At 36.4% G+C, this 26,065-nt stretch overlaps 1 non-coding gene and 1 pseudogene across 1 annotated transcript; both read right to left on the reverse strand.

Moving 5' to 3' along the window:
- Positions 1-1,450: 1,450 nt before the first annotated feature.
- Positions 1,451-1,643, reverse strand: LOC123826492. The gene has a single exon (XR_006787064.1). It is a non-coding gene; the product is annotated as a U2 spliceosomal RNA (small nuclear RNA).
- Positions 1,644-15,554: 13,911 nt separating this feature from the next.
- Positions 15,555-16,083, reverse strand: LOC123826371 (annotated as a pseudogene).
- Positions 16,084-26,065: the final 9,982 nt, after the last annotated feature.

The following is a 26,065-nucleotide window of genomic DNA, read 5'->3' on the forward strand; positions in this document are numbered from 1 at the left end:
TGATGTCATTAGTTTTCAGCTAGCAAGCAAATTTTTAAATAATTTTTTATTGTTATTCTATTACAGTTGTCTCAATTTTTCTCCCTTTGCCCTCCTCCACATGGCCAAGTGCTGGAAACAACTTAAGTGCCCATCAGTAAATGAATGGATCAAAAAACTAAGGAAAATTTTTAAATGAGAAAAAGTGAATGGCTTATAAAGCAGAATAGAATTGAACAAAAGAACAAAGGAAGAAATCTAGAAATCTCAGCCATAAAACTTACTAGACATTTGACTTCACTCAAATCAATCACCATTCTGTAACTCAGTATCATCCTCATTCTTTCAATAGATATTTACTAAGAAACTACTTTGCAAAATTCTAGGGGTATCATGGTAAACAATATAAACATAAAACTTACAGACTAGTGTATCCAATTCCTTCCATTCTAAAATGACAGTGTTGGTTCAGAGTGCTGAATAAGAGTGCTGTCTTATAAAAGGGCTGCCTCCCTAGAACTTTAAATAACCGTGCTGTCTCCCCAAGGTTTTTACCCTACTTCTAAAACCGTACCGTTCTCACTTCTGTTGAGGCCTGCTATACTGAAGCACTGTTACTGATATGACTGCTGTGTAACCTCCACGTGTGTTGTGACAGGAAAAGTAGAGAATTGTTAGATTAGATATTCTGTGTGATTCATCCATCAGTTTCAGTATCATGAGTAAACTACACCATAAAGTTATTGTTCAAGAAGATATTGTTGCCCTGAAATCACAGTCTTCACACACAACTACCAAGTCTCAAATATATGCCATTGATATAAAAAGGATAAAACTAAGAAAACAATATTAAAAATCTTTTGTCAGCAAAACAATTCAAAGTATCTACCAATCTATGAGTGGATAAATTTTCCACTCTTCAAAGATACATATGTAAAAACAAAATAAATCACAAAGAAAAGTAATGGGTAACAGCATGGAAGAATTAGGTGTACAATATAGAACAAGGCTATGAAAATGCAGCAAAGGTTTAGGTAGAGAAAAGATGTTTGGGAACCAGGGCCTATTAGTAATATGTCAAGAAAAGTCATATTGTACTCAGTACAGAGGCTGAGCAAAAAATGGTTCAATTAAGTGATGTTGATCAAAATAATCCCACTAGAGTGACGGCTGGGTATTAGAAACATCACTCAAGAGAAAAAATAGTTATCAGACAAATAATGTGGGAAAGGAAAACTTAAATTTCCAACATATGCATGAAATATGATGAGGCCAAAAAAATATATCAGATACTTTTAAAATGATTGATGTGACTAAACTTAAAACAATGGAAGTCCAGCCACTGATATGCAAATAAGACAGTAAAAATGGTATGCAGTACGATAGATGCTCTGACACGAGTCTTAGATCTTTTTCTTTGAGAAAAGTAAAATACCTGGTATGCACCTAGACTCTATTTTACATATGAAAATAGAAAACACGTCTTAAAGTAGGATGAAATGTTACTTATTAACATGGCTAAAGCATCAGCATACTCTGTTAAGTCTTTCAGAGCCCCATAACTGTGGTAGTAAAGTTGGTATACTTTACTTTCAAACTGATAGCACATAAACTGATAAGATCAAATACTACACTTGATCTTAGCCAAAAGGCCAAGAAGTGATACATATGTGGAATCTAATGAACAAACTGAACTAACATAGAAAATGGGGACAGATTTATATGATGGAGAGCAGATGACTGTTAGTCAGTGGGGGTTGGGGATGTTAGGAGGTGGTGACATTGAGCAAAAAGGAAAAAGGACTCATGGACATGAGCAACAGTATGGTGATTACTGGGGCAAGGGTGGTATATGGGGACTTAAAGTAAAAAAATACAATTAAAAAGATTTAAAAATAAAATTAAAACAAAATGATAGCACTTAAGAACCTAAGTATAAATACTTCCATAAAAATAAAGTAAATAAATACCAAAAATTCTTTCTCCAAAATTTTAAAAAATATTTTAAAAAATTGTATTTGACAGTATTACTCATCATATATATGTATGTATATTTGCATACATATGTACCCTAACATATACACCATTCTCAAAATTAATGATAAAAATTTAAGACGGACAACATTCATGTACAACTTTCTGCAAACTTTCACACTCATTGATAAAGATTTAGAAAAAGCAATAACATCTAGCCAAATGTATGCATCCTAAAATAAAACTATACGACTGGAAGATGAATAAGGGGAAGTTCCATCAACTCATCTAATGTTCCCAAAGAACAGAGTTGACCTATAGCAAAAAAGTAAGAGGCAGATCATTAATGGAGCCTGCAAAAAAAATGGTCTGCCTTATACAATCAGCCCTCCATATCCACAAGTTCCACATCCACTGATTCAACCAACCATGAATTGAGAAAGTTAAAAAAAAAAAAGAAAACTGTTACATTGTTGCTGACGTGTACTATGTAGTTAGGCCTATGACTATTGTGACTGTACTGAACATATACAGATGTTTCTCTTGTCACTATTCCCTAAACAACACAGTATAACAGATATTTACATAGAATTTACAGTGTATTGGGTATTATAAGTAATCTAGAAATGATTTAAAGTATACAAAAGATTGTGAGTAGGTTATATGCAAAAACTACTCCATTTTACATGATGTACTTGAGCATCCACAGATTTAGGTGTTTGTGGGGGTCCTGGAAATCAACCCCTCACAGGTAACAGGTACAACTGTATTGCCTCACCTTTGGCTTTAGTAGCCTACAGAGAATTTGCCATGAAGCAGATCTTTGTACACATTGGTAAAAGTGTAAATTAGAAAATTATTTTGGAAATTTATCTAGCAGTATTTTTATATTTATATTTTTTCCATCACCATTTATCCCCCATACCCTCTTCCACCTCCATTCTCCCTTCCCCACCCCGCAATCACCACACTGTTGTCCATGTCCAGAATTTCTTCTTTTCTTTTTCTTTCCCATAATTCCTCCATCCTCCCATTCCCTTTCCCCAAGATGTCAGCCTGCTCTCTATGAGTCTGTCTCTATGTCACTAGAACATTATGTTAACTGAAATATGCCAGTCAGAGAAAAACAAATACTACATGATTTCACACATATGTGGAATCTAATGAACAAACTGAACTAACAATATGCATTAGAGTTTTTAAAAATGTTCTTAAACTTTCACTCAATAAACTCAAACCTAGTTATCTGTTCCTAAGAAAAAAATATTTTTAAGTATATTTTACTGATTATGCTATTATAGTTGTCTCAATTTTTTCTCCCCTTCATCCCCCTCCATCCTGTACCCCCTCCCCACACTCCAGTATCCCTTCCTTAGTTCATGTCCATGCATTGTACATATAAGTTCTTTGGCTTCTCCATTTACTACACTGTTCTTAACCTCCCCCTGTCTATTTTTTGCCTACCAATTATGCCTCTTACTCCTTGTACCTTTTCAATCCATTCTACCCTTCTGCCTCCCCACTGATAACCCTTCATGTGATCTTCATTTCTGTGATTCTGTTACTGTTCTAGTTGTTTGCTTACTTTTTGCTTTTGATTTTTAGGTTCAACTATCAACAACTATCAATTGTTGATAGTTGTGAGTTTGTTGTCATTTTACTGTTCATAGTTTATGATCTTCTATTTCTTAGATAAGTCCCTTTAACATTTCATATAAGTGTTTAGTGATAATGAACTCTTTTAACTTGACCTTATCTTGGAAGCACTTTATCTGCCCTTCCATTCTAAATGATAGCTTTGCTGGATACAGTAATCTTGGATGTAAGTCCTTGCCTTTCATGACTCCAAATACTTCTCTCCAGCCCCTTCTTGCCTGCAAGGTTTCTTTTGAGAAATAAGCTGACAGTCTATGGGCACTCCCTTATAGGTAACTGTCTCCTTTCCTCTTGCTGCTGTTAAGATTCTCTTATTATCTTTAATCTCAGGTAACTTAATTATGATGTGTCTTGGTGTGTTTCTTCTTGGGTCCAACTTCTTTGGGATTCTCTGAACTTCATGGACTTGCACAATTAGCTCCTTCACCAGATAAAGTTTTCCTAGATCATTTTTTCAAATAAGTTTTCCACTTCTTGCTCTTGCTTTTCTCCTTCTGGCACTCCTACGATTCAGATGTTGGAGTGCTTAAAGTTGTCCTATAAGTTCCTAAGCCTGTCCTCATTTTTTGAACTCTTGTTTCTTCATTCTGTTCTGGTCTAATGTCTCTTTCTCCCTTTTGTTCCAAATTGTTGATTTGAGTCCTGGTTTCCTTCCCTTCATTGTTGGTTCCATGTATATTTTCCTTATTTCACTTTGTATAGCCTTCATTTCTTCCTTCATTTTGTGACCGAACTCAATAATTTCTGTGAGCCTATTGATTATTAGTGTTTTGAACTCTGAAACTGATAGGATATCTACCTCCTTATTGCTTAGCTTTCTCTGGAGTTCTAATCTGTTCTTTCATTTGGGACATATTTGTTTGTCTTGGCATACCAGTCTGGATGAATATTTCTTCTTTAACTCCTTGGTTTTTGGACTTCCATGCAGTCTCATTTTCTGACAGTTCTTGTTTTTTGTTTTTAAATTGGTTGGTATCCTTCTTCTGAATGTCCAAGGAAGCAAAGTGCTTCTACCTACTCCCCCATCTTAGCCAAAACTCAATACATCTTTAAAAAAATTCTAAATGTAGAATCAAAGTCTTAAGAAAAATTCTAAATATGGAATAAAATTGGAAACTACCTGAATATGCACAGTTACTTCCTGTACACTTGACCTAATTTGCCTTATGTCAAATATCACTTCATTGATATTTTATGTGGGAGGAATATTTAAATTTAACATATGTAGGTATTTTCACTGTATATGTCTACTTGCTATCTTTAAAAAAACAGAATTTAAGGATTGATTTGATGTGGTTTTTAAGGACTTTTTTCCTAAGATATTTGACTAGCAGTAGGAATAAAAGTTTAAGTAAATTTATCAAATTTTTTCTGGACACATGTCATAGTCTTTCAGATAACAATCTCATTTAGACACATTAGTTTGTGCACATATCACATTCATAAGGGAAATACCATGTTTTATGGCAATTAGTGGCTTTCAACACTGCTAATATTTAATGAATTTAACCTAAGTCATCTTTAATCAAAACATGAAATTGTTACTCCCTCTACAACTACTGTGTGCAAATATACAATATTTGTATAAAACCTACATGGCCCTGACCATGTAGCTTTTGGAGTGTCATCTTATAAACTGAAAGGTTACAGGTTTGATTCCCAGTCAGGGCACATGCCTAGATTGTGAGTTCAGTGTCCTATCAGGGCACATACAAGAGGCAACCAGTTAATGTTTCTCACATCAATGTTTCTCTCCCTCTCTCTCTCCCTCCCTTCCCCTCTCTCTAAAATCAGCATGTCCTCAGGTGAGGATAAATAAATAAATAAACAAATCTATATGTTCTTCCTTCCATAGTCAAATAAGTACATTATTTGTTAATTTTCTTTAATGAAACTTGCCACAATTTAAAAACAAATTTTAAGTCTTAAGTACAAAAAGACCTTCCACATCATTTCAAAATATTAATATACTTTTTATTTTTCAGTAACCAAGATTCTTTCCAAGAACACCATAAACTAGTTTCATCTATGCCTTCATAAATTTAAAAACAAAACAAAACAAAAAAGCCCACAATGACATTCAACCTTACTACGATTAGACTTAACTGGGAACTTTCTGAAAAACTAAAATTTATTCCCACCACCAGAAACCCTGATTGAAGTGGTACCGGGGGTACAAACCTACACCTTAGCATGTCTGAAAATTCCTTCAGGTGATTCTAATGGGTAGTCAGGCTGGAGACTGCTGCCATAATGTCACCACAGAAAGATGAAGATTAGGTGTGAAATAAATCAGGAAGAACCACAGCATCAGTGAAAGGTACTTCTTAAAGCAAGCTGAAAACCAGGCTCTAGATAATGCTCCAGCTTCTGCCATAAGTTCAGTCTCATGCTATTCCTTAGGCCTGGATGCACACATGTAGGAAATGAAGATATTTCTTACCATGGGTGTCATATTGCTGTCTTCAGATGGATGTAGATAAAGCAGAGGTTCCAGCTAATGGAGGTTCAGAGATGGTGTTTTAGGCTTTTAAGCAAATTGTCCCACCTGTTGTATCATATGTCTTAGGTTTACCATAGAAGGAATGAATTGTTCTGGAGAAGCATTTTCTTAACTTGTTTACACATAGATATCCTACCCAGAACACATACATGGCAACCTAACTTGGTGGAATTATTTTGTTTATTTTTCTGACCAAAGAGCACATATTAGAAATTATTAATATACATATTTACCAGAGCATCTCAGGCTCCCTTTTAACACACTTTCCCCACTATGACTCCTTAACTGCTCCCTCCAGGCATTAGGGTTTTCATATTTTAAGTATATCCTTTCCCTCTAAACCTATATTTAAGAGGTGACAACTAATCACCCCAACACTAGTATGAGTTGAATTTTGCTGTGTTGCCTCCAGATTTCAACTCTAATTGTAAAATTAAAAGTTGTGTCCCCCTTTTTAAAGGATTCAGTGCAAGTAGGAGAGATTTCTTTTGGATGGGTAGTCCTTCCTGGCACAACTGAGTCAACACCCAATGGAGAACTGTTGACTCCTATACCCATGCTAAGTCTACTAGCAAGCTAACTGCTCATTAAAACAATGAGAGTAAGTGAAAAGATAAAGAAAGGAAAAAATTAACCTTAATTTTGTTCAGTTACTTCCATCTAAACAACTGAAGAAGACTTTATGGATGTTCTTGCAGTGTTACTGCTCCATTCCACTGCTTCCAGAACAATCTTTCCTAAGTTGCCCAGTTAAACTACCTTGCACAGTGTGGGAAATTAAACTATGTGAATAAAAGACAAGGAGATTATCAAACTTCATTTTCAAATATTTCCCTCCTATAAATATTATGCAAAATAAAACCATTTTAATTAGAAAAACATAGGGGAAAACTCATATTAACCACTAAATAATTAGGTTTGCAAAGAGATTTTCTTCAGGCATAGAGCTTCAATGTCAATAAATCAAGCCAAAGGGAATTTCTGAAATGCATTTCTACTGATTTCTCACCAAAAAAGAGGGAACATTTTATTTTATTATTTTTTTTATTTTCTATTGAGGTACAGTTAGAATTATATCACTTTCAGGGATACAACAAAATGATTTGATATTTGCACATATTACAATATTATCATCACAGTAAATCTAAACATCCATTACCTCATTTTGTTCTTTTTTTTTCCATCACCCCTACTAACTCCAGTCATTGCCACCTCCCACCCTCAACCCTACCTGCCTTTGGCTTTCTCCATGTGTCCTTTATACATGTTTCTTGATGACCCTTCACACTGTATCCCCGTTATCCTCTCCCATCTCCCCTCTAGTTACTATCAGTTTGTTCTTTATTTCAATGTTTCTGGTTATATTTTTACTTGCTTGTTTATTTTGTTGATTAGTTCCATTTATAGGTGAGATCATATGGTAATTGTCTTTCACCACCAGGCTTATTTCACTTAGCATAACGCTCTCCAGTTCCATCCATGTTGTCACAAACAGTAGGAGCTCTTTCTTTCTTTCTGCTGTGTAGTATTTCATTGAGTAAATGTACCAAATATTTTTTTCTACTATAGTTTTCTGATCCACTCATTTACTGGCAGGCATTTAGGTTACTTCTAGCACTTGGCTATTGTAAATAGACCTGCTATGAACATTAGGGTGCATAGATTTTTTTGAATAGGTGTTTCAGGATTCTTAGGAAATAATCCCAGGAATGTAATTGCTGGATCAAAAGGCAATTCCATTTTCAGTTTTCTGGGAAATTCCATACTGTTTGCCACAGTGGCTGCACCAGTCTTCATTCCCACCAACAGTGAAGTGGGTTCCCTTTTCTCCACAACCTCCCCAGCAGTTGTGTGGTTTGTTGACTTGTTTATGATGGCCATTCTGACCTGTGAGAAGTGGTATTTCACTCAGGTTTTAATTTGCATCTCTCTGATGGTTAGTGATACTGAGCATCCTTTCGTATGTCTATGGGCCCTGTGTATGTCCTACTTGGAAAAGTGTCTGTTCAGGTCCTTTGCCCATTTTTTAATTGGATTGTTTGTCTTCCTGGAGGGGAGTCATGTGAGTTCTTTATATATTTTGGAGATCATACCCTTGTCTCAGGTATCATTTGCAAATATGTTTTCCCATATGGTTGGTCCTCTTTTCATTTTGCTGTTTCCTTTAGCCTTGCAGAAGCTTTTTATTTTGAAGTTCCATTTCTTTATTCTTTCCTTTACGTCCTTTGCCCTAGGGGATGTAGCCATGAAAAACTTGCTGCATGGAATACTTTAGATTTTCCTGCCTATATTGTCCTCTAGAACTTTTATAGTATTATGAGTAATATTTGAGTCTTTTACCCATCTTGAGTTTATTTTTGTTTATGGTTTAAATTGGTGGTCAACTTTCATTTTTTGCATGTAGCTGTCCAGATCTCCCAATACCATTTGTTGAAGAAGCTATTTTTACTCCATTTTATGCTTCTGCCCCCTTTGTCAAATATTAATTGACTATAGAGACTTGGGTTTATTTCTGGGCTCTCTATTCTGTTCCATTGATCTATGTGTCTGTTTTTATGCCAGTACCAAACTGTTTTGATTACCATGGCCTTGTAATACAGTTTAATGTCAGGTATTGTGACTCCTCCTACTTTGTTCTTCTTTCTCAAAATTTCTGCTCATATTCAGGGCCATTTATGGTCCCAAATAAATTTTGAATCTATACATTGCTTTGGGTAGTATGGACATTTTGATACTAATTCTTTCAATCTATGAACATGGTATATGCTTTTATTTGTTTGTCTCTTCCTTAATTACTTTCTTCAGTGTAGTTTTCTTAGTATAGGTCTTTTACTTTCTTGGATAGGTTTATTCCTAGGTACTTCATTTTTCTTATTGCTCTATCAAATGGGATTTTTTTCCTGATTTCTGTTTCTGATATTTCTTTGTTGGTGTGCAAAAATGCCTTTGATTTCTGAATATTGACTTTGTTGTTCTGAATATTGACTTTCCACTGTTTCACCAAATTCACTTATTAGGTCAAGTATTTTTTTGGTGGAGTTTATAGGATTTTCTATGTGCACTAATGTCATCTACAGTGACAGTTTTGCTTCCTCCTTTCCAATCTGGATGTCTTGTATTTCTTTTTCTTGTTTGATTACTGTGGCTAGGATTTGCAATACTATGTTATATAGAAGTGGTAAATGCAGAAATCCTTGTCTTGTTCTTGATCTTAGTGGATATGATTTTAGTTTTTGCCCATTGAGTATGATGTTGGCCATAGGTTTCTTGTATTTGGCCTTCATCATGTTGAGCAATGTTCCCTCTACTCCCAATTAGCTGAGTGTTTTTATCATAAATTGTTTCTGTACCTAATCAAATGCTTTTTCTGCATCTATGGATATTATCATGTGACTTTTGTCTTTCATTTTGTTTATGGGATGTATCATAATTGATTTGTGGATATTGTACCTACCTTGTGTCTCTGGGATGAATCCCACTTGGTCATGGTTTATGATCTTTTTAATGTATTGCTGGATGCGGTTTGCCAATATTTTGTTGAGGATTTTAGCGTCTGTGTTCATCAGTGATATTGGCCTGAAGTTTTCTTTCTTTGTTGTGTCTTTATCTGATTTTGGAATTAGGGTGATGCTGGCTTCGTAAAATGAGTTGGGGAACCTTCCATCATTTTGGATTTTTTGGAATAGTATGTGAAGACTAGGGGTTAGCTCTTCCTTAAATGCTTTGTAGAATTCTCCTGTGAAACCATCTGGTCCAGGGCTTTTGTGTGCCAAGAGATTTTTGATTACTGCTTTGATTTCATCAGCTGTTATTAGTCTGTTCAGGCTTTCTGCTTCTTCTTCATTCGGTTTTGGAAGGTTATACTTTTTTGTAGAAACTTGCTCATTTCACCTAGGTTTTCAAATTTCTTGGCATATAGTTCTTCATAGTAATTTCTTACACTCCTTTGTATTTCTTTGGTATCTGCTCTAATCTCTTCTCTTTTATTTCTGACTTTATTTGGGTCTTCTCTCTTTTTTTCTGAAACAATCTGCTTAAAGCCTTGTTGATTTTGTTTAACTTTTCAAAGAACCAGCTTCTAGATTATAGATACTCAGAAATGTTCTTTCAGTGTCTATGTCATTTAATTCTGCTCTCTCGGGTGGGGGCCATTTTAAAAGGGAAATATGGTTCACTTTTACTAGAATAGCAACTTGGGCCAAATGTAATCATATTTGCCTGTTTGTTTTCCTTTCAGCATTAGCCTATTTTATTGACTAAAATGCCATGTTAGCTTTTTTTTTGCTTAATAAGTAATGTCTACTTCTATTTTCATATCATAATATATGATAGTTGTATATTACATACACATTCATATGTTATTCAAAGCAAAATACATTTCTGAGTGGTTTTGTGGGTCCTTGAAGATGTTGTTGTTGAAGTTATATCCCCATCACTAAACTTTGACTTACAAAACAGCTACCACAAAAGTAAATGAGTGGATAAAAAAACTATGGTACATTTACACAATGGAATACTACACAGCAGAAAGAAGAAAGGAGCTCCTACCCTTTGTGATGGCATGGATGGAACTGGAGAGCATTATGCTAAGTTTAATAATCCGGGTGGTGAAAGACAAATAACATATGATCTCACCTATAAGTAGAACCTAATCAATAAAACAAACAAGCAAGCAAAATATATAACCAGAGACACTGAAATAAAGAACAAGCTGACAGTAACCAGGGGGTTGGGAGGAGAGGAATAATGGGGGAAAGAAGGGGAATGGTCATCAAGAAACATGTGTAAAGAACCCATGGACAAAGCCAAAGGGGAGTAGGATTGAGGGTGGGAGTGTGTGGGGTGGGGGAGAGTGGTGGGGGGAAAATGGAGACAACTGTACTTGAACAACAATAAAAAATAAAATTAAAAATGTACCAAAGAAAAAAGAGAATATTTTAAAATTTATTATATACTCTGGTTATACCATATTGCAAGAAGAAACTTCAAATTGAAATTATCTGCCAAGACAGAAGAAATTCTCATCCAAAACTGTGTATGTATTAAATATACATGTGTGTGTGTTTATATATATATAATATTCACAGACACACTTTTACACTTTTTCTAATTTCTTTCCATACATATAAATTAATATTTATAACATAATAATTTGAAAGTCTATCTGAGACAGGGATACAATTTCTAGATAAGAAAACACAGATGGTGGCATGTATTCTTACAGACTATTTTTATATTGATTCTTTTACAGGAAATCTGTTTTATTAGCTTTCCAATGTATTTACAATATGAAGAACTACAAAAAAGAAAATTCTAAGATTCTAAAAATGTTTAGCTGTAAACAGAATCAGTGGGCATAGCATCTTCCCCTGCCAAGTCTCTAGGGTGTAAAGAAATAAGAATATAGCCCAGCATTTCCTTCCTGTATCTTATTTAAGAATCTTATTCCTGTGTTACTATGTACTGATGTAGTCACTACTAAAACCGACTCTAACAAAGGTAAATACATGAGGTTTGGGTTATAAGGATAATGGAAATTTGCTACAAAGTGTGAGGAAAATGTATTAGGCATAAGAGCTATGTGATCAAGGAATGAATTAACAAATAGGATGATACCACACAAGCAATATCATGGAGTCAGGGGTCAGGAACAATCTGACTGCAGATTGTTATCTGAAAATGATCACAAGTAGACAAGACACAGCCTATTTGTTATTCACATTCAGTAAATGAATATGTAATCACTGGGGTAACATTAAGAGAACAGCCAGCTTCATGTCTAACCATTAATGATTGGTAATAAAAGTGACAGTGTTTGTTCAGAGGGGTGGGGGAAGCTGTTTGCTATTGAGGAGAACAACACAATTTAGTCAAAAGCCATTCATCTATGTAGTGATGGTGCCAACTTCGCTTAATTCAAAATAAATGAAGCTAGGGCTAAGCTGTGCTTTTTGTGGTTAAAGACAGTCTATTTCAACAGTTGGAAGCTCTGAATTTTGAACTGACATAACAAAAGTAAAAGAAACCAGTGAAATATAAATATGAAAGCATTGTTAGAGGTTTCTGTTATTATCATTAACTAGAAATAATGAGAGCACATAGGATCGCTCACTAAGTTTTAACATCACTATTTTCTAGACATGAAGATTGAGCTCTGTTAAATAGCTAAATAATTTTTTAAATTATCAAGAAGCAATTTCACCATTTAAATAAGTAGCAATTAGTAGCCAGGCTGAACTCAAAGCTATTGTGATATGCACGGGAAAATGAACTTTATTGGTTGCAAAAAATATTCAGACTAAATATTTTACTCATGGTTCTTTGAATTTCAACAAATATCTGTTAAAAAGTGTTTGTGGAAACATAATACTATAGTATGTTATTTTTAAAAAGTCAAATGTTTTATAAGATTTAGTAAGCACCCTGTCCACATGAATTAGTATTGCATTTCAGTTAGATAACCTAATCTAAACATAATCAGATTTGGAAGAAATTTAATTTTGAGGCAAAAAAATTGCCATAGATGGTTTGAAATTTCTCAAATCAGTGGAAAACTCACCAAAGAGGATATATTATTAAATAGAAATATATATATGTTCACATAACACACCATCATCCTTTTGCTAAAATTACCAGCAAGAGTTCAAATATAGCTAGTTCCAAAAGTTTCAGAGGTAAAAGTAAAATAACCACAATTGCCCTTACAATTTTCTATATAAAGGCAAGTCAACCCATAATAGGGAAATTTTTGAGGCATCATTTAACTAAAAAAATATATATATAAGAGCCTGAACTGAAGCATAATAATTTTCACTCTGTTGCTAGAACTTGCATGAGAAAATTAAATGGCTACTGCATTTATTTGATGGAATTGATGATACTCTAGCAAAGTGGCATCTTGAAACAGCTTTTGTTTCACCATCTTGAATCATAACCCATCATGGTTCTAATATACTAACAGTTACAGGTAAGTCTTCAAATTTTAGTTTAACCAATGTGAAAACTCCAGAGAACTATACAATGGGGTAAAAAACTGGCATTTATACTGACTATAAATCACTCAGCCTCTCAGTATTGCTTTTTTCTCATCTGTAAAATGAGGCAGTTGAACTAGACCATTTCAAAACATCCCCCACAGAGTTCTGGCCAAGATAGAGGTGTAGGTAGAAACACTTCACTTCCTCAAACACAACCAAAAGGATAACAATCAATTTTAAAACAATAAACAACCAGAACTGACAGAAAATCAAACTGCATGGAACTCCAACAACCAAGGATTTAAAGAAACTTTCATCCAGATATATAGGAGGGGTGGAGACAGGCAGCTGGGCAGAGAGAACACACAGCAAGGTGGTGGCTGGAGGACCAGGTGGGCAAGGCAGGACTTGCTGACCAGGAAACTAAAAACTCAACACCTCTAGCTATAAACTACTGCATGGGGTAGCAAAGGTGGAAGAAACTCTCAGGCTCACAGGAGAGTTTGTTGGAAAGTGGAGCTAGAGAGGAGCAAGCAAGCAGCATTGTTCCCTCTCTGACCCCTGCCACACAGACAGTGCCACAATGCAGAAACCCTGGTTGCTGCACCCTGGAGAATATATATGGCTCCATCCCTTACAACATAAAAGGTGCTCTGAGACAAAGAAGTATGGCCCAAATGAAAGAACAGATCAGAACTCCAGAAACAGCAACAAGGAGACAGATAACATTTTTGATGCAGAGTTCAAAACACTGGTAATCAGGATACTCACAGAATTGATTGAGTTCGGTCACAAAATGAAGGAAGAAATGAAGGCTACATAATGGGAAATAAAGCAAAATATACAAGGAACCAACAGTAAAGGGAAGGAAACCAGGACTCAAATCAATGGTGTGGACCAGAAGGAAGAAAGATACATCCAACCAGAACAGAAGGAAGAAACAAGAGTTAAAAAATGAGGACAGGCTTAGGAATTTATGGGATAACCTTAAGCACTCCAACTTCTGAATCATATGGGTGCCAGAAGAAGAAGAGCAAGAATGAGAAATTGAAAACTCATTTGAAAAAATAATGAAGGAAAACTTCCCCAGTCTGGTAAAAGAAATAGACTTCCTGGAAGTCCAGGAAGCCCAGGGAGTCCCAAAGAGATTGGACCTAAGAAGAAACACACCAAGACACATCATAATTAAGTTACCCAAGATTAAAGATAAGGACAGAATCTTAAAACAGCAAGAGAAAAGGAGACAGTTACCTACATAGGAGTGCCCATAGGACTATCAGCTGATTTCTAAAAGAAACCTTGCAGGCAAGAAGGAGCTAGAAAGAAGTATTTGAAATCATGAAAGGCAAGGACTTACATCCAAGCCAGCGAAGCTATCATTTAGAATGGAAGGGCAGTTCAAGTGCTTCCCAGATAAGGTCAAGTTAAAGGAGTTCATCATCACCAAGCCCTTATTATATGAAATGTTAAAGGGATTAATCTAAGAAATAGAAGATCAGAAACTATGAACAGTAAAATGACAACAAACTCACAACTACGAACAACCAAGCCTAAAAATCAAAAACTAAAACTAAGCAACAACTAGAACAAGAACAGAATCACAGAAATGGAGATCAGTGGGAAGGGGGAAATGGAGGGAAATGGTACAGGGAATAAGAAGCATAATTGGTCAGAATAAAATAGACAAGGAGAGGTTAAGAATAGTATAGGAAATAGAGAAGCCAAAGAACTTATACATACAACCTATGGATATGAACTAAGGGGGTGGGAGAGAATGCTGGAGGGTGAGGGGTGCAGGGTGGGAGGAGATAAAGGGGAGAAAAAATTGGAATAACTGTAATAGCATGATCAATAAAATATATTTAAAGAAAAAGAAATTGAAAGAGTAATCAGGACAGCATTTTTCTATTTAGGAGCAGCAAAAGTGGGTGGAAATTAAAAAGAAAAGCAAAAAGCTAGTGACAAATATATTTCTGGGAGCACAAGAGTGTATATAGCAACACCAGACTTCTCAAAAGTACCTACCGTGATTTGTACCCAAATGAATAAAATGCAATCATTTAAAAAGAATGTCCCACCCAATTTGATGATTTAAAATACTTCCGTCTACTCAAATATTTATCTATCTCATTAAACAAATGCTTTCTAGAATAAAAATTAAATCAATTAACAAATATTTATTGAACACTTAGTGAGAACAGAGTATTAACTATATTAATTGCTGGGGGAAATGCCCCAACACAACCTATTGCAATCCCAAAGGATGCTGTGGTTTATTTTATTTTATTTTATTTTACTTTGGTTTAAACAGATTTTATTTTTAGACAACCTACACATCATATTTATCCTTAAAAACAATGCCTCTGCTCCAAATAAATCAAGGTCAAAATAAATGAAGAACTCAAGATAACATCAGTACCATTTGTCCTAGTCCTGCTGTGTGGATGAAAAGCATCAGGCAGTTATGATGACAGGTGATAGATACAAATTGCCAAATTTGTTAACATTTTTCCATTTCTAAACCATCCCTAGAGAAAATCATATATGGGGCTACACCCTCCTCAACACAGTCCTGGTAGCCATGCCTTCTGGACACACGTTTTCACCAATCAAGATCTGGTAGTTTTTGAAATTAGCAAGAATATGCTTGATTTGTTCTGTAGCCCTTGACATAAAAGGTTTTACTCTTTCTGGATTCTGTTCTTCAAATTTCCATTTGATTGATTTCATGTATTCTTTGATGTACTTCTTCTAGGCTTCTTCTCTCCTGAAGCTGGTTTCCTGCAAATGATGGTTCATGACAACGTCAACACCAGGGATTAAAGTGCTTTGGGTACCTTCGTCCTCTGGGCCTTCAGTGGAGGCATTTCCACCAATAAGCGAGTCATTGATGTTTCACTCTATCTCCAAGCACAATCAGTCTCCAGATCTCCCAGATCTTGTAGATATCAGAGAACATCTTATCATGGCTGATGAGGTCCAGTAGATGATCATGATGGTGGCTGGAAGGAGACAACAGTAGCACTGGCTTAGCTGGAACCCAAAGCTTGGAGTGGGCTCAGGGAAGCCTGTAGCCTGAGCAGCCTAGCAGGGAGAGTAGCGGAGGAGAGCTGGGTTTCAATTTTAAAAGTGTGTGTGTAAGTGTAGGGGGAGGGATTAAGACCTATAATTCTTATTTGTTTACATTCTGTAATAAATTGAAATGATACATCAAATAAGAGAATTTATCTATTTTATTAATAAAATATACTACAATGGTAATCTTGCTGTTGGTTTACAGAATATATAGACATAATTTTAAAATGTTCCCTTTTATGTTTTAAAATGTTTCTTAAAATTTTAATGAGATTTTATTGTTTAATTTTAAAAATCCAGTCACTCCATAGCTCAAGTGAAAAATTAAATGTTTGTGGTGATCCATATCCAGTGGTACAAAAAATATATATACTAAAAATTTGTTAAAGAAGGTAAAGGGGGACAAATATATGGTAAATGGGGCCCAGCCAGTTAATGCAGTTGGTTAGAGTATTGCAATATGCCAATGTTCATCCCAGTCAGGGCACATGCAAGAATCAACCAATGAATACATAAATAAGTGGAAGACAAATCTCAATCTCTCTCTCTCTCTCCCTCTCTCTCTCTCTCTCTCTCTCTCTCTCTCTCTCTCTCCCCCCCCACCACTTCTCCTTCCTCTTGCTCTCTAAAATCAATCAATAAATATTTTAAATATATGTGGTAATGAAAGGAAACCAGACTTTCAGTGGTGAGCACACAATGCAATGTATAGATGATATACTAGTGAACTGTACACTTGAAACAAATGTTATTAATCAATGTTACCCCAATAAATTTAATTTTAAAAAGAATTTATATTGCTTAAAATAAGACATCAACACAGAAGACAATTTGTTACACTAGGAAATATGTATTTTCAGACATGGCCAGGCAGTTCAGTTGATTGGAGCATCATCCTGTATACCAAAAGGCTGTGGGTTTAATCCCAGGTCACAACATATACCTAGGTGGCAGTTTCAATCCCCCAGTCTGGGCCTGTATGGGAGGCAACAGAACTCTCTCTCTCTCTCTCTCTCTCTCTCTCTCTCTCTCTCTCTCTCTCTCTCTCTCTGTCTCCTCACCCCTGAACCTTCCCTCTCCTTTCCTCTCTAAAATCAGTAAACATATCCTCAGGCAAGGATTTTTTTAAATGTGTTTTCAAATCAAATTACAGATATAAAATATAAATTCTATCTTTTTTCTATAATTAGAGGCATAAAGATATATATGTTTTTGCCATCTTATTTTACCTTGAAATTTGTCCATATTTACAAATTTTAAATTATGATTTCATCTGAGTCATGGCCAAAGATTTAGGACACTTCTGCTATTAATGGAATCTGTTGACCCATCTCTATTTATAAAGTCACCAAGCCCCAATCTGTTCTACCTGACTGGTCTCCAAAAGGAAAAAGGCAGTGGGAAAGTCTGCAAACTACAGCATAATGGAATGACTTACCAAGTGGAGTGCACATTGTGTAGAAAAAGCACAATGTGAATACAGATGTGTATCAACTCACTTATCTAGCAACTCACTTGTGGAATAAGGCAACCCATAAAGGTAGATTCTCCAGATTGTGCTCAAGTTCAATTTAATCCTCTCCCTATTTGTTGGGAACCACCCTGCCTGGTTTTAGAAGCTGTAACCACCCCAAGCCTAAGGCTGAGTGAGCAACCTTCGGACCATAAACCACTAAGGAGACAAAGCTTATCTCCCTGGCAGAAGTGCCACTTCTGCTCCTTTTTCCATAACTGGCCCCCAATGCTTGATCAGTTAGCCAATGATGGTAAGATTCCCCAAGGGGGGAACGGCCTAAGACAGGCATGATCATGTGGAGGCCCCAGGGAAGGACTTGGGGGGCTATGGAGAAAGGGGGTGATGGATCTTCACCCCTGGGCTTTGACAAAGCCTGAGTCCTCATTCTGCCTGCAAGAAGTTTCCTAATCTCTTGGCTTCCTTGCTTCCTCTGCCTGACTTAATCCTGAAACAATGACAGAGGGTGGTGCATCCCAGTGCTGGAAAGGGCGGGATCCCTGGGTGATCTAAGAAAGAACAAGTAAACTCCTGTGAAACCTGCTTTGATAAGAATGCTTTCAAATGATAAGGGTCTGATCAGAAAATGAGTTTGTTCCTCAAAGTTTTATGGTTCTTCAGCTAACAGACCCTGACTCAGAATAAGCCCTGGTAGTTCTTTGAATGCTATCTATTATTTGATCCTTACTGCCTGACAATGATTAATGAACTTTACCTGCATTCCTGTCCAAACGAACCCAATAAAAACCTATCAAAGTGAGGATCAGGGTGCTCTCCTCTTGAGAGAGTGCCAGGCAACTCTGAGGTGCCCTTCCCTTGAGAGGGTAGCCGTGCCATCCCTTTTCCTCCACAGCACTCGGTAGTCTGTGTGAATGTCTCATGTCTCATCCATAATGCCATGGACACTGCCGGCCAGTGTCTGCGTCACCTATTCGTCCTTTTTCATGTTTCAGGGTAATCTTTATAAATGAATATATCATAATATATATGAATATATCAATAATATATAGCAAAATAATATAATGCTCTCAAAGGTCATTGCCCTACACTGAAGAGCCCAAACAGAGGCACTCTTAATTTACATATCTACATCTATAGGTTTCTATCTATTCTCTTGTTGTCAAATTAGCCACTATTTTCTTAAATTTTTAGACCATTTATTAACTCTACCAACTTCTGAAATGTTTTTTAGTGCCAAACGCAGAAACAGACTATAAGTAAAAGCTCATAGACTTTGTAAAGTTAAAGACATAATACATAAACTCTGATGCATGACCTTTGTGTCAATTATTTACTCAGAGTTTTTGCCTCTATTCATTCTGAGAATTGTGACTATATTTCAGAGTTGGGTTACTTTAAACCTAATTACTAGATACCATATTGTTATTATTTGTACATATTTGTTCCTTTTAGTCAAGTTATATCCTTTAAGTCTCATTTCAAATTTTGGGTCTTTTCATTCTTTACATATTGGCATTAAAAGCTGATCCACAGACTATAACTTAAAATCATTGGAAAGTCTAACAAAAGTATTTTTAGAATAGTAGGAGAACAATGCAGAAACAAATATTTTTATGATTACAGTATTTTTCATTTTTTTAATTTATTTTTTATTTTTAATCATTTTTTATTGTTATTCTATTACAGTTGTTGGACATAGCTACAGTTTTTCTAACTTGAAAGTGCTCATTAAAATTACAGGTCAGAATGCAAAGATGGCATCAGAGTAGGAAGGAACAGATTCAGCTTCCTTCTGCTCAGGGGAGAAAATCCTGGCGGATCTATGGAGTAGAGAAGCAAGCAACCAACATACTTCAGCATATGTGAAAACAGGGGAACAAGGATTGTGGCAGGACCGAAAAAACAGACCCTAAGAAGAGTGCTGCAACAAGGTAGGGTCCCAGGGACCAGTGCAGGGTCCGGGGGGCTGCAGCCCCAGGCCTAGTGCCCACTGCTGGGTTTGCCACAGAGTCCTTGGGAGAGAGCCGGGACAACTGCTCCCTCCCCAGCCAAATAAGGTCTGAGCGGCACTGGGAGGAATCCAGGTGCTCGCAAACACACAAGGCCTGTGAGCACCTTTGGAGGCTGTGGACACCAGAGGGGCTGGGTCGCGCAGCGGGGCCCTGATCCCCATAGACACCGGTCTGGCTGGAGAGTTTGGCTGCAAGAGAAGCCAGGCCATTGAGTGGAGCGGCAGGCTTGAACAGGAGGAATTTCTCAAGAGAAAGGAGAGAAAAGACAGACACTCTTTGGGGAATTCTCCTAAAGTGATCAATTGCTCCAGCCTCCCTGCCACCCAGCATAGGGCGCACAGGCACTTGCGAGCATGGAAAAAGCATCTCCGCACCCCAGTCCACAGCAGTAACCCTGGGGAAAGGCCTGATTCCCACACCCAGAGCGCAAGGCTAAGGACCCACGTTAGCTTCCCAGACAGTGCGGAAGCCAGTGCACGCACCACTGTCTGAGGAAGAAAATCCATACTAATCACCCCTCATCCTGCCGCAGCCAGCAAGAGCAGAAAAACTGGTTTGGCCACTATGAAACCAAGAGACTTTTTAATTTTATTCTATTTTTTAAGACTTCTTAATTTTTTAATTTTTATTGTTTTTATTCTCTTTTGATTTCTTTTTGCTCTCTTTCCTGCTTTCTTATTTTATTCCTTCCTCCTTCCTTTCCTCCAATTCTATCTCTTCTTCCTTTCTTCATCTGCCTTTTTTATTTTTATTTTTTAACATTTTTTTCTAAATACCTACAAGTGAGACAAAATCTTGGATCTGTGAAAAGACCAAATTTCAACCCAAAGAAGGGGCATCACAATAGCTGGGACAGTGAGACAAATTTCACTCTGCTATTACAGAGAACCTGCAAGTTATTGCATATTTGTATTATTATTATTTTTCCAGTATTCTTACATCTTTTTCAAATAGTATTTTTGTATCCCTCTTCTTTTTGTATAGTCTGCTTTGCTAGGCTGGTTATATTATATGAACTGACAGCTTTCCTCTGATATCTCTTTCATAGTGTATTGCTAATCTACTATGCTTTAACCCACCTGTGTCCCATTAGCACACTACTCGAGGTTCTGTACTCCCTATTTTTGTTACCTAGATCTCATAGATTCTATCATATGACTATTGCCCTAATATTATTGTAAATAATTGCAGTTCCATGCGATTGTAATTACTTCACAACACCCCTCCCAGATCTTAGCCCATTTCAAAGTTTTCTGAACTCTATTACTGTAGTGGTTAACTCTATTCTCTCACACACTACACCTATTTACTATCCTTTAGGCTCACCTTATGCTTACCTCAGAATCTGACCTCCCACAACCTCACTGCTTTCTAGGTCCAACTCACAATCCTTTATTCCCCAACAAGAGTCTTATGTTCTTTCCATCCTTTCTAAAAATCAGCAAGCTGGGTGGAAGATCATGGTTAACACTATACATAGTCAAAGGATCTCCTATCTCTTCTCTACTTGCTGCTACTGTAAATATCATAGAATACTCTCTTGCTGTCTTAAACCATTTTGCCTTACTCCTCCAACTGATCACAAAAAAAGAGTAGGTAGAGGTGGTGAATACCAGGATACCCACTGGAAGAGGAAACCCAACAACAAAGGAACCACTAAAAGATAACAACAGAAGAAGGTGAAGGAGGGAGTAGTAACCACACAAACCTCAATCCAGGACCTATCTGGAAATACAACTAAACAGTAGAGACAGTACCCAATAAAAGCAACTGAACAACAGCAAGAGACAGTTCTTAAAACCTTATACACATGGAAGAACCAGCTTCAACACAACCTGCCCTCACCAGCACAATAAAATACAAGAGGTGGTGGACAGAGAGACCCTTATTTAACCAGCGGGTGGGAAGGAACCACCAAAGAAAGACCAAACAAGAATCAAAACCCAAAGTCAAACACAAAGCCAACTTAAATCACAGCCTAAGACCAGTGAGCTCGGGAGATCAAGGAAACTGCACCCCTGAAACTCTCTGCTATTCTACCACAGAAGTTCACACCACAAAACCAGGGAGCCAGAACAGACCAATTTAAGAAGCTGAGTCTAACAAGAAGTGTCTCACAAACAATGGGAAGACAAAGAAACAATCCCCAAATGAAAGGAAAGGATGAAGCCTCAGAAAGAATGCTAAATGAAATAGAGGTAACTCAACTATCAGATATTGAGTTCAAAGCAAAGATCATCAGGAAGCTCAATAAGCTCACAATGAGCTACCAGAAACTACAGGGAAGCTACAATGAACTCACTGAAAACTCATCCACATGAAAAAGGAAATAGAAACTCTCAACAAGGGCCAAGAGGAAATGAGGAATACAATTTCTGAACTGAAGAACACAGTAGAAGGAATGAAAAGCAGGATTGGTGAAGCAGAAGATCAGATCAGCAAGCTACAGGACAAAGTAGAAGAAAACACCTAGAAAGAGCAAGAAAAAAAAAAGAGGCTCAGAAAGAATGAAGAGGGATTAAGAGAAATGCAAGACAATATGAAACATAATAATATTCGTATAATAGGGATACCAGAAGGGGAAGAAGAAGAACAAGGAATAGAACACCCATTTGAAAAAGTAATGATGGAAAACTTTCCTAATTTGATGATAGAAAAAGTCACACAAATCCAGGAAACACAGAGAGTTTCAGTCGAGAGGAACTCAAAGAGGAGCAAGTCAAGACATATCATAATTAAAATGGCAAAATACCAAGACAAAGAGAGAGAATCTTAAAACCAGCAAGGGAGAAACAGGAAGTAACATACAAGGGAGCCCCAATAAGCTTAGCAGCTGACTTCTCAATGGAAAAACTCCAAGCCAGAAGAGATTGGCAAGAAATATTCCAAGTAATGAAAACCAGAAGTCTGCAACCAAGGCTACTTTACCCAATAAGGCTCTCAATCAAGACAGAAGGTCAAATAAAAAGCTTCCCAGACAAAAGAAGTCTAAAAGAATACACCTCCAATAAACCAGCTCCACAAGAGATGGTAAAGGGCCTGCTTTAAGGAAAAGGAGAGAGAAAGAGAGCGAGAGAGAAAGACAGGTACGAAAATGGCAGTGAATAAATACCTATCAGAAATAACCTTAAACATAAATGGATTAAATGCTCCAATCAAAAGACATAGAATAGCTGAATGAATAAGAAAGCATGACCCATACATACGTTGCCTACAAGAGACCCACCTCAGGACAAAAGATCTACACAGACTAAAAGTGAAGGGCTGAAAACAAATTTTCCAGGCAAACGAACAGGAAAAAAAAAAGCTGGGGTAGCAACACTCATATCAAACAAAATAGACTTCCAAAAAAGGGTCATAAAGAGAGACCCAGAAGGTCACTTCAAAATACTCAAGGGAAGAATCCACCAAGAAGACATAAACATTGTAAATATATATGCACCCAACATAGGAGCACCCAAATACATAATGAAAATCTTAGAGGACTTTAAGAAGGATATTGACAGCAACACAATTATAGTAGGGGATTTTAACACCCCACTGTCAAAAATGGACAGATCTTCCAAACAAAATATCAACAAAGATATTGTGGCATTGAACAATGCCCTAGAGTAAATGGACTTAACTGATTTATATAGAGCCCTTCATCCCAAAGAAGCAAAATACACATTCTTTTCAAATGCACATGGAACATTTTCAAAGATAGACCACAAGATAGGACACAAAGCAAGCCTCAACAAATTCAAGAAAATTGAAATTATATCTAGCATTTTCTCCATCCACAAAGGACTGAAACTAGAAACCAACCCCAAGGAAAGAAACATGAAACACTAAAAATCATGAAGATTGAATAGCATGCTATTAAACCATGAATGGGTGAAGAATGAAATAAGAGAAGAAATCAAAAAGTTTCTGGAAACTAACGAAAATGAACTCACAACAACCCAAAATTAATGAGACACAGCCAAGGCAGTCCTGAGAGGGAAGTTCATAGTGATACAGGCCCACCTAAAAAAAGATAGAAACATTTCAAACAAACAACCTAACCCTAAATCTACAAGAACTTGAGGAAAAACAACAAAGACAGCCCAGAGCAAGCAGAAGGAAGGAAATAACCAAGATCAGAGCAGAATTAAATGACATAGAGACTAAAAGCACAATTCTAAAGATCAAGGAATCCAGGAGCTGGTTCTTTGAAAAGATAAACAAAATCGACAAGCCTTTAAGCAGGCTCATCAAGAAAAAAAGAGAAAGGGTCCAAATAAACACAATCAGAAATGAAAGAGGAGAGATTACAACTGACACCATGGAAATACAAAGGATTGTAGGAAATTACTATGAAGAACTGTATGCCAAGAAATTTGAAAACCTAGATGAAATGGCCAAATTTCTAGAAAAATATAATCTCCCAAAATTCAATGAAAAAGAAGCAGAAATCCTGAACAGACCAATAACAGCAGATGAAATTGAAGTAATAATCAAAAAACTCCCAACACACAAAAGTCTGGGTCCAGATTGTTTCACAAGAGAATTCTACAAAGTATTTAAGGAAGAGCTAATCCCTATCCTTCACAAATATTCCAAAAAATCCAGAATGTTGGAAGACTCCCAAACTCTTTTTATGAAGCCAGCATCACTCTAATCCCAAAAGCAGATAAAGACACAACAAAGATAGAAAACTTCAAGCCAATATCACTGATGAACGCAGACGCTAAACTCCTCAACAAAATATTGGCAAACCGCATCCAACAATACATTAAAAAGATCATACACCATGACCAAGTGGGATTCATTCCAGGGATGCAAGGATGGTTCAATATTCACAAACCAGTAAGTATAATACATCACATAAACAAAAGCAAAGACAAATCACATGATCATATCAATAGATGCGGAAAATGCATTTAATAAGGTACAGAACCCATTTATGATAAAAACACTCAGCAAAGTGGGAATAGAGGGAGCATTCCTCAACATCATAAAGGCCATATATGAGAGACCTACAGCCAATATCATACTCAATGGGCTAAAACTAAAATCATATCCACTAAGATCAGGAACAAGACAAGGCTGTCCACTTTCACCACTTCTATTCAATATAGTATTGAAAGTTTTAGCCACAGCAATCAGACAAAAAAATGAAACAAAAGGCTTCAAAATTGGAAAGGAGGAAACAGAACTGTCACTGTTTGCAGATGACATGATAGTGTACATAGAAAATCCTGTAGACTCTGCTAAAAAACTGCTTGACCTAATAAATGAATTTGGCAAAACAGCAGGATACAAAGTCAATATCCAGAAATCAAAGGCATTTCTATACACCATGAATGGAACAGCAGAAGCAGAGATCAAGAAAAAAATCCCATTTGATATAGCAACAAGAAAAATAAAATACCTAGGAATAAACCTAACCAAAGAAGTAAAAGACCTGTATTCAGAAACTACATAACACTCAGGAAAGAAATCAAGGAAGACACAAACAAATGGAAACATATACTGTATTCATGGATTGTAAGAATTAACATCATCAAAATGTCCATACTACCCAAAGCAATTTACACATTCAATGCAATACCTATTAAAGTACCAATGGCATATTTCACAGACATAGAACAAACACTTCAAAAATTTGTATGGAACCATAAATGGCCCTGAATAGCTGCGGCAATTTTGAGAAAGAAAAGCAAAGTAAGAGGGATCACAATACCTGATACCAAACTGTATTACAAGGCCCCTGTAATCAAAACAGCCTGGTACTGGCATAAAAACAGGCACATGGACCAATGGAACAGAACAGAGATCCCCGAAATAAGCCCAAGTCTCTATGGTCAACTAACATTTGACAAAGAGGGAAGCAACATAAAATGGAGTAAAAATAGCCTCTTCAACAAATGGTGTTGGGAGAACTGGACAGCTACATGCAAAAAAAATGAAACTCAAGTACCAACTTACACGTTATACAAAAATAAATTCAAGGTGGATAAAAGACTTAAATATAAACCATGACAACATTAAAGTCCTAGATGAGAATGTAGGTAGGAAAATCTCAGATATTTTATGCAGAAACTTTTTTGCTGACATGTCCCCTAGAGCAAGGGACATAAAGGAAAGAATAAACAAATGAAATCTCATCAAAATAAAAAGCTTCTGCACAGCTAAAGAAAACAGTATCGAAATTAAAAGAGAACCAACTGTATGGGAAACTATATTTGCCATTGATACCTCGAACAGGGGTTTAATCTCCAAAATATATAAAGAACTTACACAACTCCACTCTAAGAAAACAAGCAACCCAATTAAAAAATGTACAAAAGACTTGAACAGACACTTCTCCAAGGAGGACATGCAGAGGATCCAGAAACACATATAAAGATGTTCAATATCGCTAGCTATCAGAGAGATGCAAATTAAAACC

This window comes from Phyllostomus hastatus, unplaced genomic scaffold, assembly GCF_019186645.2.
Source record: "Phyllostomus hastatus isolate PE091 unplaced genomic scaffold, TTU_PhHast_1.1 phas_contig_80, whole genome shotgun sequence".
NCBI classification, from domain to species: domain Eukaryota; kingdom Metazoa; phylum Chordata; class Mammalia; order Chiroptera; family Phyllostomidae; genus Phyllostomus; species Phyllostomus hastatus.